Raw genomic sequence first — 12,474 nt, 5'->3', positions numbered from 1 at the left:
GAGGATCGGCCCCTGTACCTGTCCCAGGCCACACCCCTGCTGGCCTGCCACACCCCTGGCCCATTGGCCTGCCAGGCAGGGGCGAGCCAAAGACACCCGCTTACCAGGTGGGTGGCACCCGGCCAGGTAAGCCCCTCACGGGGTCGCAAACTCCACCTACCTGTTAGGAGGGGGGTGAGTGGGAATTGTAAAAAGTCTTTGGAAAACGTTTTCCTATTTTTAAAGTCTTCATGAAATACAAAGGAAGTGTGTAAAAAAAACAACTGCTTTCCCTTCCTTTAAACCATAATAGGATGACCAAGAAGCAACTTAGAGATTTTCCTTCTACCTTTTAAATCCATTGCTGAATCAGAAGACAAAACAAACTTCGTGTTTGTGTCTTGTTTTCTTGTCCCGCTCACTTTGTTACTCCTGTGGTAGCATGCTAGGCTATAGATGTGCAACATAGCAATCTGGCAGAAGCTGCCATTTGTCATCACCCAGTTCAGTTATAACTTGAATTTGTTTTTGTTATTTTCTGATATGTTGTGCCCCACCCTTTACTTTATGAGAGCCCAGGGTGGCTGATAATAATAGAAAAATACAACATTAAAAACAAAAGCAGAACCACAGTGAAAAACAACAACAACAACAACAACAACAACAACAACAACAACAATAACTATGTTATAAAAATAGTGTCTCTTCTGTTTTACTCCAAAGCCTTCCTGGAACAAGGAAAACTGGTTTTAAATTGTGTTCTGAATGAACATATAGTGTGGGGCACAATCTGATCTCTGCAGGAATGGAGTTCATTAGCACCTGGTGGTGTCACTGGTGAGAAGATCCTGTTTCTTGTTGTGACATCCAGATCAGATTACCCAAGGGTACCACAAGCAGGGTCTACCCTGCAGATCACAAAACTTTAATTGGGCTGCTGGGCAAAGTGCTCCTTCACATACTTGGGTCCAAAGCTGTTTAAATGCTAGTTGGGCCCAGTCCAGTTGCTCACCAGCAGCTAGTGAACTGCTTTCTGGAATGGTATAATATAATCCCATCTCACCATCTTACACATTATATGGGCATCTTCCATACAATTTTCACGATATATGAAGTATCCTGGAAACCCTAAACCAAGTGTGTCAATAGTCAGCTACAGGCACAGCTGTAAAATGAAGAAGTTGATAAATATACAAACATCACTCTATTCAACAGAATAGAGTTCTGTCATATCTTCTGGGCCATGTGGGATTCTTCCCAAGGATTTTGTGTGTGTATAATGAAGTGCTAATTTTTCATTAGAGAGTTACTTAAAAGACAGACAGATGCCACATGAAACTAATGACAGCTAACAATGCAGGGTTATTGACAAAACATGAGTCTATCAAGATACCAGTATTGTTTAACTACTTTTAACTAAAGATGTGAAGTTCATGCTAATGCTTTAAAAATACGCGTATTTTGTGGTTTAAAGAGCAAGAGATACCTGGTATTGATGATAGATTCTAGAATTAGACAAATGATTATAAGCCTACAAGCTTGATTTTGAGTCACAACATTCTTTTTGGCAATGACACATCTGCTTTCGTACCATAACTGTTGCAAAAACAGTATAATCACACACACAAAAACATTTATTGCAATCAAAATGTAAAATTTCCCAAGTACTGCGCTTTGGACTGCAGATATAGTTGATATTGACAGCAAACTATTGGAGAAATATTCAGAAAGGCCAACAAGATTGGCCTGCCAATTGGTAAAATAGCCAGTAGCAGTTTTTGAAGTGTGAATGTGTGAGATCTGATTTCAGCATGCACAAATGCACAAGCGAAAGGTCAGGAAATTTAGCTTGCTGCCTGTGTCTTTGTGCTGATTGCCATTATGGATGTTTCAGGTTATATGCCTCATTCAATCAAGTACACATAAATTCATTCGTAATGTGACTTCATACTATTTGTACGCAATAGCTGCCTGACAAATCAGACTCTTTGGATGAAAGCCGCTCTATGTAATGCTGCTGCATCCATATTAGCCATGCTCCAAGATACCAAATGCACATGGGGGTATGTCAGCTTCCTCCTGGTGGTAGCCTCCTGTGACCCTTCAAAAGACAATTCAAAGGTGATGGTCCTCTGGTGCAACTAGTTGGCCACTTAATGCTTTACCCAAAAAGAGAAAATGGTTGTTAAAATTATTGGACTTAGCTGAGATGGCGAAGTTAATGTGTTTAAGTGGAGAAAAATCATTGTTGATATTTTCTAAAGACTGGAAACACTTTGTGGACTTTTTGTGTGAAAAAGAAAATGAACCTGTTATCTCTGGGTTTGAGGATTGAAGAAAATAGTAATTTATAGAAAGTGTAATATTTGAGTGTTACCTTGGAGTGGATGTTTTGAATTATTTTCTATATACAGCTGACTGATGAAGAATCGGAAGTTCTTTTCTTCCGCCCTCTTTTTTCTTTTTCTTTTTGTTTGTGCTTTTATTTAGATTGGTTTCTATTATCTTTGATATTCTAAAAGGATATTGGATATTGATCTTTGTATATCTTTTTTCAAACTTTAATAAAATCTATTGGGAAAAGAAAAATGTATCAACGAAAAAGAGGGCAAAATAGAACACTTATTTATATAAAATTTGTTTGCACTAATTTGGAATCATATAATCGTAGAGTTAGAAGGGACTCCAAGGGTCATCTAGTCCAACCCCCTGCAATGCAGGAATCACAGCTAAAGAATCCTTGACAGATGGCCATCCAGCCTCTGTTTGAAAACCTCCAATGAGGGAGAGTCCACATGGTTCTTTATCTTTAACTCAGCTATTCAAACCCACACAGTTGTTCAAACTGAGGATTGTCAAAGAGAGGAGTTTATTTGTAAGGTAGACATCCCAGGTGCAGCTCCCCATGAGACACAAAGGGCTGCTGCTAGAAGTGTAAACATGAAAGTGTTTTGTGGGCTTCTCTAGCTCCCAGGAATTACTATCTTCTACTTACCAGTTCTGTGACTGTATAATAAAAGTTGTTGCTGCATTAGCTTGTACCTTGGTGGTTGGTTTTTATTGGGTTCAATTTAGTTTTTGGGAAATCCATCCTCTGAATGGGCTTAGCTGCCATGCCAAACCAGACCTCCTTCCACATCCTTAGCATCTCTTTCAGTGAATAATAATAAAAAAGAACATTTCATAACTCTGCTACAGTTCATCTTAAATTTGAGCAGCCATCTTTATGAATAGTTTTGGTTTTCAGAATACATTAAGACATGTAATTTGAATGAATGCAAATGCTGGCATGTTTGACCTGGTTTTAACTAACTGGATCTTGAGATCCTCTCATAGAAGCATTGGGCAAAAGGTGACTTTCCTGCTTCACCCCCCTTTCAGCCGCCCAAGACCCATAAAGGGTGCCCTAAGAATTAGGGGATCATGCTGAATGAGGTGAGTCTGTGATCTTTGTAGTTCACCCCAATAAGCAGGGTCCTTTAACCCATGCAGAACCTTTTGGGAGGCTGCTGGGAGAGGGAGAGAGAGAAAAGCTATTTTTCACCCATACTTACCATGAGTTGATCTCTGGGTCCAAGCCGTTGACTTTATTTTCAGCATAGGGCAGAGAATGGGACTATCTTTGACCATGGTCTTCTGACCATGAGGAAGAGAGTTGGGAAGAATGGAGGAAGTCAATGTCTAGAACAAAATTGACTAGTTAAAATAAACCATATTTTTCAACAAGTTTCTTTAGAAACTTGTCAGCTCTTTAGCATCAATAATTTTTGTAGCATTAGGAGATTTTGTACATTTTGCTTAATATTTAAATCATTTTTCAGTTCAAAATACATCATGGCCTCTTATTTGGGTTGGGAAAGTAGAGAGAAGTATATTTATGACCTAGGGAACAAAACCGAGCAAACAGAGACAAGGCAGAATATTAAATCTTTGAAATGAATACGATGTGACGGGAGGGATATGTAATCAAAGAAAGCAGATGATTTTTTTATTTATTTAATCATTAAGAAGAGATTAAGCAGTCTACTGAAAAATAACACTTGCTGTATTTTAAGGATACGGTTCTTACATATTTTGATTACTTCTACTATGATCATTATATTTTAAAAAAACATCCAGAGGTTCTGAATGAGGATGGACATGGAATGACTGGATCATAAGTTGCTCTCAGAGGATATTGGGAGAGAGGTGGGTAAAGATAAACATGCAAGATACCAGTCATGAAGATTCTCTGATCAATAGCATTAAAAATCTTGCCCCCAAACTGAGTCATCTCTTTAATATTCATTGGAATACTTTATGCCCCCCCATAGCTATTTTCAGAGTGTGAGTTCAAAAAAATGTTTGACCTGGTCTTTGTTTCATGGGAGTGTCCACTGAATGGACAATACATCAAAAGAGTGGGGTTGTGAATCCATCCACGGCTGGTTTGGGCTCTCAGTTAGAGCTTAGGGTTTGGGGGAAAGTGTTCACGATAGAATATATATTACTATTGGTGCATCATGGCTACTACATCCCAGGATTATATTCTAAGGATCTTTCAGTTCAGCATATTGCACGCGCTTAACATAGTAGAGCAGTTTGCACCAATAAAATACTGGTGTCCACTTGCCTTTTATGGTAGTGATGGAAAGCCCAATTCATAGAGGCTACTTCAGATGCTGCAGTGTGAAGAGACCTGACATCTTTAACCCAGACTTGCCTTAGACACCTGTTCAAACAAAGGATATGTGGCAAATGGGACAGTCAGTTGATCTCCCTAATAGCTACTTGCCACAAAAATACCCTGCATTCCCATGAAAATGTCCTGCATCTCTTGGCAGCTCAAGGACAATTCCTAAAGCTGCCTCAGTACTCAATTGTTGTTACTCCCCAAAGCTTTAGGGCAAATATAATAGACAAAAGTTAGACAGTAATGTATCCAGTCCTCTGCCCCAAAATAAAAATAAATTCTCTTCTACAATACAGTTTCACTATGTAGGGTGCTGGGGGAAGTGTTCAATGCTGAATATCTCTGATTATTACTGCTTATGTCCCAACATCTTGAAAATGGATAAGCTATCCATTTTGCCAGTGATAGGGCCATGGTACTCACTCCTAGAATAGCAATCCCTGCACATCAGCTGGTATGAGATCATGCTGCAAGACTGTTCTTAATACTGTACTGTGTCATGGAGCCATGGCTTATCAATCCACATGAGCCAGAGTGGGTATAGTATTGGAGCAGGGAGACCAGGTTTCAAATCCCCTCTTAATCATTTTCATTGGGTGAACCTGAACCAGTCGCAGCCTAATGTACCCCACAGGGTTATTCTGAGGATAAAATGGGGAAGGGAAGAGCTATGCATGTCACCTGGAGCTCCTTGGCGGAAAAGGATATAAATGTAATCATTTAAAAATATTAATTTATATCCTTGTAAATTGATCAGAGATTTTGTTTAATTTGGGGGGTGCTTATTGTTTTCACTGCACTCTGTATTTTGTCAGAACCAGGCCTACCAGCAGATAGAAGAAGTCACTATAGGTAGAGATTCTGGGATGTCATGAGAAAGGAGAATTTTTTTTAGTAATTTAATTTACTGTTGCGTTTCACTGTTGCAAAGGGGGAAAGACATGTGGGATTTTCTGCCTCAGGCACCAAAATAACTTGGCTGGCCTTGGCCACTGTGCACCTTGCCTGAGCAGAGGTAGGGAGGTGATGAGCATATTCTGCTCCATCTTAAGCAGCAAACGTCTTGGGCTGGCTCTATGGGCTGTTTACTCAGACCAGTTCCATTAAAATTAATGGACCTAAGTTAGTTCTGAAAACAAATTTCAGTGGTCTTCTTTTGAGTAAAGTCTAGTGATTACAACCCTATGGTTTATTGTTGCAAGGATCTTGAAGATATCAATAGGAATTTGGGCGCTATAATAGCAGGAACAACTAAAGAAGAAATGACAAAGTGACTTCATTAAGAGCTATGGCTGTTGGCCACATCATCTACATAAAAGATCTGTTCTTACCTAGTTCCTTTTACAATGATTTTTTAAAAGGTGGTATGGCACCTCTAATATCAGGCATAAAATCCACCCCACCCCCATATTATTATTATTATTACCAACTGCCAGAGTTATAGAGGGTTATACTAGATTTAGAAGTGAAAAGCCTTTACAGTTGAATAAAATGAGATAAAATAAAATAGTGAATACTGCTGCCAATATTCTTTAAAATCCAGTTTAAGAGCATCCATGAGAAAAGAAGACATCTGAGCAATCATTATGATAAACACATCAGGGCAAAAATATTATTTTATTTCATGCTGTTTGGAAGTGAAGATTGGTGCAATCCATATTTGTGAGGTACCATGATATTTATATCCTTCTACCTGCTGTGTGATGGAGAGAGGACATAAAGGTGGCATAGCTAAGGACAATGATAAAAATCCCCTTCATATAATATGCAATGCGCTGATTACAGGCCACTAGAGTATAGGTTGAATTGCATCACTGATGAATAGTCAAGGGACTCAGTTAACAAATTCAGTGCCTTTAAAGTCTTTAATGATCAGGGCAAAATGAATGAAAGCATTTGTCACTATTACAATGGTTGTTAGAACATGCTAATTATGTATTAACTTAATTATTACCATATGATCGTTTACAATAATTATTAAATTTTGTTCTTTGATTTTTTTAAAAAAAAATTGACCAAGTTTTACAAGTCAAATAGTTTTCTAGAAAAAATGAATTATAATGTTTTTAGATTTTCTTATTTTGTTGTTGTTTGATGGCAGAGGACTTTTAAACTAAGCTGAAACTTTGTTGAGAAATCATTACAAACACAAGCATCTGCTCAAAAATCCCAACTCCACAAGCACCTCTTTTCATTACCATAGATGCACTCAGCAATCAATGAATCGTAAAAAAGCAACAACCTCTATATTATACCCAAATTACATACTATAACCATGTTTTTTTAAATATTTTTCTTCAGATCTATGTGTTCTAACTATTAATACTGATAGAGTCCGGAGTAATAGTGTCATGTATTAAATATATGTCTTATATATCTCTAGTAGATCTATTGTTTAGGTAGGTAAAGGTATAAGTATACCCCTGATCGTTAGGTCCAGTCACGGATGACTCTGAGGTTGCGGCGCTCATCTTGCTCTATAGGCTGAGGGAGCCGGTGTTTGTCTGCAGACAGCTTCCAGGTCACTATGACAAATGCATAGTCAAGTCCAGTGAGGCATGTACCATAAATTTCATTATAAAATGAATGTAATGTTCCTCTTCTAACCAAATATTGTATCTAGTTTCTGTAAGAAAACATACCTAGGATCAGAGTGTAAGCATAATAAAATAAACAATGTAGGATATTGATTCCAGTGTTATTCTTTTACTGGAAGTCAGCTGTTGGTATATTCTTGGAACTGTCTATACTTGCACCAAGAGGTGTGTCCAGGGGGTGGTGAATGCCCTTCTATTTCAGGGGGTTATAGTAGATGCTTTGAAAGAGATGGTTGCGTTGATTCACCTGAAGAAGACCTTAGTCTTTAAAGTGTATGACAACTGCTGTCCAGTCACTTATATTGCTTTCTTTGACAAGGCATGTGAGAGAACAACTGGACCTACAATGAAATTCGGCATGTTGAGGGCTCTTTTTCAGGGTTCCAGTCAGCCATGTCCTTTTCTAGGATACCCCATTCCATTTTTTCCCAGTTTTCTGTCCTTTCCCAAGGGTCAGTCAGCATTCTATGGCCTGAGAACATGCTTAGTTCATGTTGGACTGTTTTGAAGGTTTCCCTCTCTTGTAGGTATTTGTATTTCTGCAAACCTTAAGAGTTCCTGATTTGTGCCCATTATGCTTGGATGACCCTAGGATATAGCATATGACCCAGTGCCTCCTGACACTATGCTGTGGGGAGGGCGTTTCCAACCAGCACCCACCTGGGTAGAGGTTTTGCATGCTAGATTCTCATTATGGAGATCTGGTATGCCACATAATGTTTTTGCACCTAGTTTACCTCTGTCTTTTTCTGGTCATCCCAGAACAGGATAGGTGACATTGGTTAACATGGCCACTTAAGGTGATGAAAAGGAGATCTTCCCTTTGGGTAGAAGTTATTATAATAAGTCTACCACATATATGAACAATAAGCACATTTTGTATACTTTCATCTTCTTTTTTAAAAATTGTGCTTTCATTACCAGAAGCTAGAAATCAATGCAGGTTTCCCTCCCTCCCCATTTCTGATCATTAAAAGGATGGTTTATCTTTATATGGATCTTTAATTTTAATAAGCTAATAATTCTGATTTTAGCTACTATTATCTTAATAGCTAAGCAGTCTCAAACATTTCTTCTGCTAATTTCTTTGGATAGCTTTAGCCATCTTATCAACCTGAGTGAATGTTGCTGCATGGTGAACTCTACTGGGAAAAATAGGCTAACGTGTCAAGGGCATTGCAGATGTTTTAGATTGGTGCTGTTTGCCAATGTTAAGGATACACTGTGTGATTTTCATTAGAAGTTCTCATGCTGTTTTCCCACTCCCCACCCTTCTCCTTCTCCAGTGTTGTGGAATTTTGATAAAAGATACTGATTAGCTTGTTAATTAATCAGCTGTGCTGGATTTGATAAAGAATTGAATCTCTGCCGGGTTGATGGTTTTGTTGGAAAGATGTTTTCACTGCTACATGTTAGAGTGCCCTAATTATTTTATCATATTGTTTGGTTAATCAAAAGGGGGGGGAAATATTCAAATAGTTTAGATAAAGAAATACGTATCCTAAAGTCAGATACTCTGCATTCTTTAGGTTCCAATCTCCACCTTCATCCACATTCTTTTAATAATTATGTTAAGGACAGTGAAGAGAACTGATTCTATCTCATTTGAGATTCAGAATTAGGTTACATCTACTCTTAGATTAAGATTTTTTAAGGTTCAAAATGAAAACTATGCATTTTATATTAGAGAGGGGGGAGTAAGTAATGAGTCCTCTTTCTAAATGAATTTGAAAAGCAATTTGATTTTAGTTTTTCCAATGGAGAACATTAAAAAAAAAAAACCTATCTTACTTTATTTACTAACCACTGAATTGAATTGTTCACCTTTTATTACAGATATAAAGCAAAGACTATGAAGATGCAATCATTTTTGCAGCTCTCAGACTTCCAGTAATATATCTCTTGTGGTTTAAATAACAGATAGTTTTAAGTGTTTTTCCATTACCTTCGTGTAAATGAAAAATGCATAAAATATTTTAACAAGGCAAAAGTAATCCAAGGAGATTGTTATTTTGTGTTACAAATTAGGTTATTTCTGTCATAAAATTAAGAGAAAAAAATCAGCGCAAGGACATTTCAGCTTAATATCATTTACCAAAAGGAACATGTAGCAGATTTAATGAGCTAGCAGGTCACCTGAATCCAGCTGTTTCCAACCAGCTTTATGAAACAGAGAATGCAGCTAGCAGTGGGAGGTAAGCATTATTACAAGCTCTCAAGGAGTTACAAAATCGATTTCTGCTTGAATGAATTAATTTAGATTATCAATTTATAACCAGCTACATGAATCCCATCAACTCAACAATTCAGTGAATGATCAGGCTCAGCCCTTGCAAGAGCTTAACAATTAGAGAAATCTCCCAATTACTTTCTGTCCTTTAGTGATAGAGTTAGTGTGACAGGGGGCAAGTTGGAATGTTTGTCTAAGGATTTGAATATGTGAAATATAACACCTGAAAATGAGCAAGAGCATCAAGAGGTAATCTTGTACTTAAGCTCCATGCATAGAATGTTATGATGAATACAATGTTAGATATGTAAAATAGAGATTCAAATAACCCCCAGTCATTGAGCTTTGAAGCGTGGCTTTAAAATTACTCTTGTCTGAGACACTCAAACATTATGAAGATAACCGTGTGGCTCAACTCTCCCAGAACTGGACTACTTCACAGTACAGTTTGGGCAGAGTTTAAATGCTATATTCACAGAAAGCTCCCTGCAATATGGAAAGTTAGCAGGTCACAAAAAGTCTTGCCAAGGATCTTTGTTGCTGTAGTACACGCTTTTTCAAAAAGAAGACTGAACTGGCTTTCCATTCAGTCTACTTAATGGGGCTGCAGTGCCAAAACTGTGGATCATTTTGCAGGATCAGAATTTGCTGCCCAAGTCAGAAGATCCGAATGGTTTCTCCTGTGGTAACAACATATAATAAATTAAATAGTTGACCATGTGTTTCTCTTAAATTTGCCGCCCTAGGTGGCAATCTCATTCTGTCTCATGACTGGACTTGCCCTGACACTTCGAACTATGAAAGATTATGAGAACTTGATAGATAATAATAGAAGGGGAACCCTTTTAACCTAAGAGCCACATTGCCAATTTTAAAGTGGCCACTAGGCTGCAGTCATGGACATACATGTTTGCTGTTTTGTGGATGGGATATGTATATTTCCACTATCTAGGGAAAGAAAACATCAGCCCAGCCTGCCCTTGTGCTCTTAATCTGCAGAAACCAGTATTTCAAAGCATAGAGATAAACACGATGACCTGTTAATATCTGTTAAAGGCTCAGCTACAAAACCCAGCGGAAATGCTGGCAGCTCTTAAATGTACACACATATAACAATCCATAATGCCTCTTGCACACATGCACACACACACATTTGGGGACCCTTGCTCGTCCCTGTTGACTGCAGTACTTTCATCTTTCTTGTTGTGCTGGGAGAATCGACTGAGCCAAGTCATATCAGTACCCTTAGAACCACATCATTTGCTTGACACAGCCAATAGAGATAGGGTTGGCTTCTGACAAAATGCAGAGTTGAGCCAAATTAATATATAGCATATGGGAACAGTAAGAGGCCAGATGGGTATAGGAAGCAGTCTAATTTGGCCAGAAGGCCTGAGGTGTCACACACTTGAAATAAAACAACTAAGGCTGCAGTTCTTAATATCTTTTTACTCTGCAATAATGACACTATAACAACTCAAAGACCTTTCCAGATTGTGGGGTTCCAGGATAAAGTATATATGAGCGATCAGAATTTTTGATAGACCCAGTAAAGCTAAAAAGACCATGTTTTTTGGGACTTGTCTGAGTAATGGATTGTCTACCAAGTGACTTGCACTGCATGGGTAACTACATTGCTTTGAAGTAATGTGTCATACTCTTTTTTTTATAATAATATTTATTAAAATTTCAGAGGAAATACAAAAATATAAAAAGAAAAGAAAAAAAGAAGACAAAAAGAAGACAAAAAGATACAAAATACATAAAAATAAAAATAGTTAAAAACAAATCAGTCATTCCATATCCTATCTTTCATCTGCCTATTTCCCTGACTTCCTCACACCTCCCTTTTTTTGTATCCTGATTCAGTCATTGTTTCAGCAAATCCTTTCTATATTTTATCTTATAACCAATTAATTAACTCTATACATCCTATCCATCTTTCACCATATTCTGATGTTCAATTTACCTTACTTTATTTAACCTTATCTTACCATAAAATACCTTAACCTTATCTTACCATAAAATACCGTAAAATACCTTAAAACTTTAAAACTTAATACTTATTTATCCTTATATCATTTCTGCTAAAGCCAGACAATTTCATTCCAACATTCTCCCTAATATTCATTAATTTTACACTAATTCCCAAAATAAAATTTTTTCTTTATAGAGTCTTCCAGTTTTCATCCAACGTCCCTTCTTCCTGCTCTCGGGTTGTGTCAGTCCTTATTATCCAATTCCATCTAGTCCATCAACGTGGTAGTCTGATATCCGAGGCTCTTAAGTCTCTTCCATGCCCCTTCTGCAGATCTTTTTCTTCTTGTTTATGCTTGCACTTTTCCTTGTCTTTTGTTGGTCTCTTTCTTAGTTTCTTTCCTTTCTCCTTCGGGAGTAGATCTCCGGGGAATTTCCATCCATACTCATGTCCATCTCCCCACGTCAAACCATCCCATTCCCCACAGTCCCACTCCCCACAGTCATCAATATAATCCGAAAGATCTTTAGCAGCATATTTCAAAATCTCTCCAAAGTTGAGATCCTCCTCAGCTCCAGATTCCTTCAGGCCTAATTCAAGTTCATTCTTCCAAAACAGCGGCTTATACTCCTGCAGGGCCTCGGGTCTCACCATTTGTGTTGCTTGAGGTAGCACCGTAGCTTCCTCCATTATTATCTGGCCTTGCATTTGCCCAGTCGAACCAGTTTCCTGGATTGGTCCCTGTATAATTTCTATGTCAATATTCCCTATTTGTCCACATTCACTAGTTGCAACAGTCATCGAATCCAACTTCTCATTCATCAAATCCACCTTCTCATGCAACTGCTCCAGCAAAGCACTTGTCTTGCAAAAAGCAAGCACCAGGACTTCTTCCAAACACATTTTTATTCAAGGTCACAGTCTGGTCCCACGATGTTAATCTCACAGCTGTGAAATCCCCAAGTAAACTGCAGCAACAATTTGACAAGCTCCCTCTAGAGGATACAATTTGTGTCCA

At 38.0% G+C, this 12,474-nt stretch overlaps 2 protein-coding genes across 3 annotated transcripts in view; one reads left to right on the top strand and one right to left on the bottom strand.

The window, feature by feature from the left end:
• ZNF407 (zinc finger protein 407) overlaps window positions 1–12,474 on the top strand; it is a 328,959-nt gene that overhangs the window by 260,069 nt on the left and 56,416 nt on the right. The gene's annotated exons all lie outside the window — the stretch shown is intronic.
• The window catches only part of LOC310766955 (uncharacterized protein), a 147,104-nt gene continuing 142,733 nt past the window's right edge, over window positions 8,104–12,474 (bottom strand). Inside the window, exon 6 of the mRNA XM_083623599.1 lies at window positions 8,104–11,137. The gene's annotated coding sequence lies outside the window, so the exon portion shown is untranslated. The remainder of the gene's footprint in view (window positions 11,138–12,474) is intronic.

This window comes from Podarcis filfolensis, assembly GCF_964270895.1.
Source record: "Podarcis filfolensis genome assembly, chromosome: 7".
NCBI lineage: Eukaryota > Metazoa > Chordata > Lepidosauria > Squamata > Lacertidae > Podarcis > Podarcis filfolensis.
Note: the sequence above shows the minus strand (reverse complement) of the source record. Positions and strands in the feature narration are given on the sequence as shown.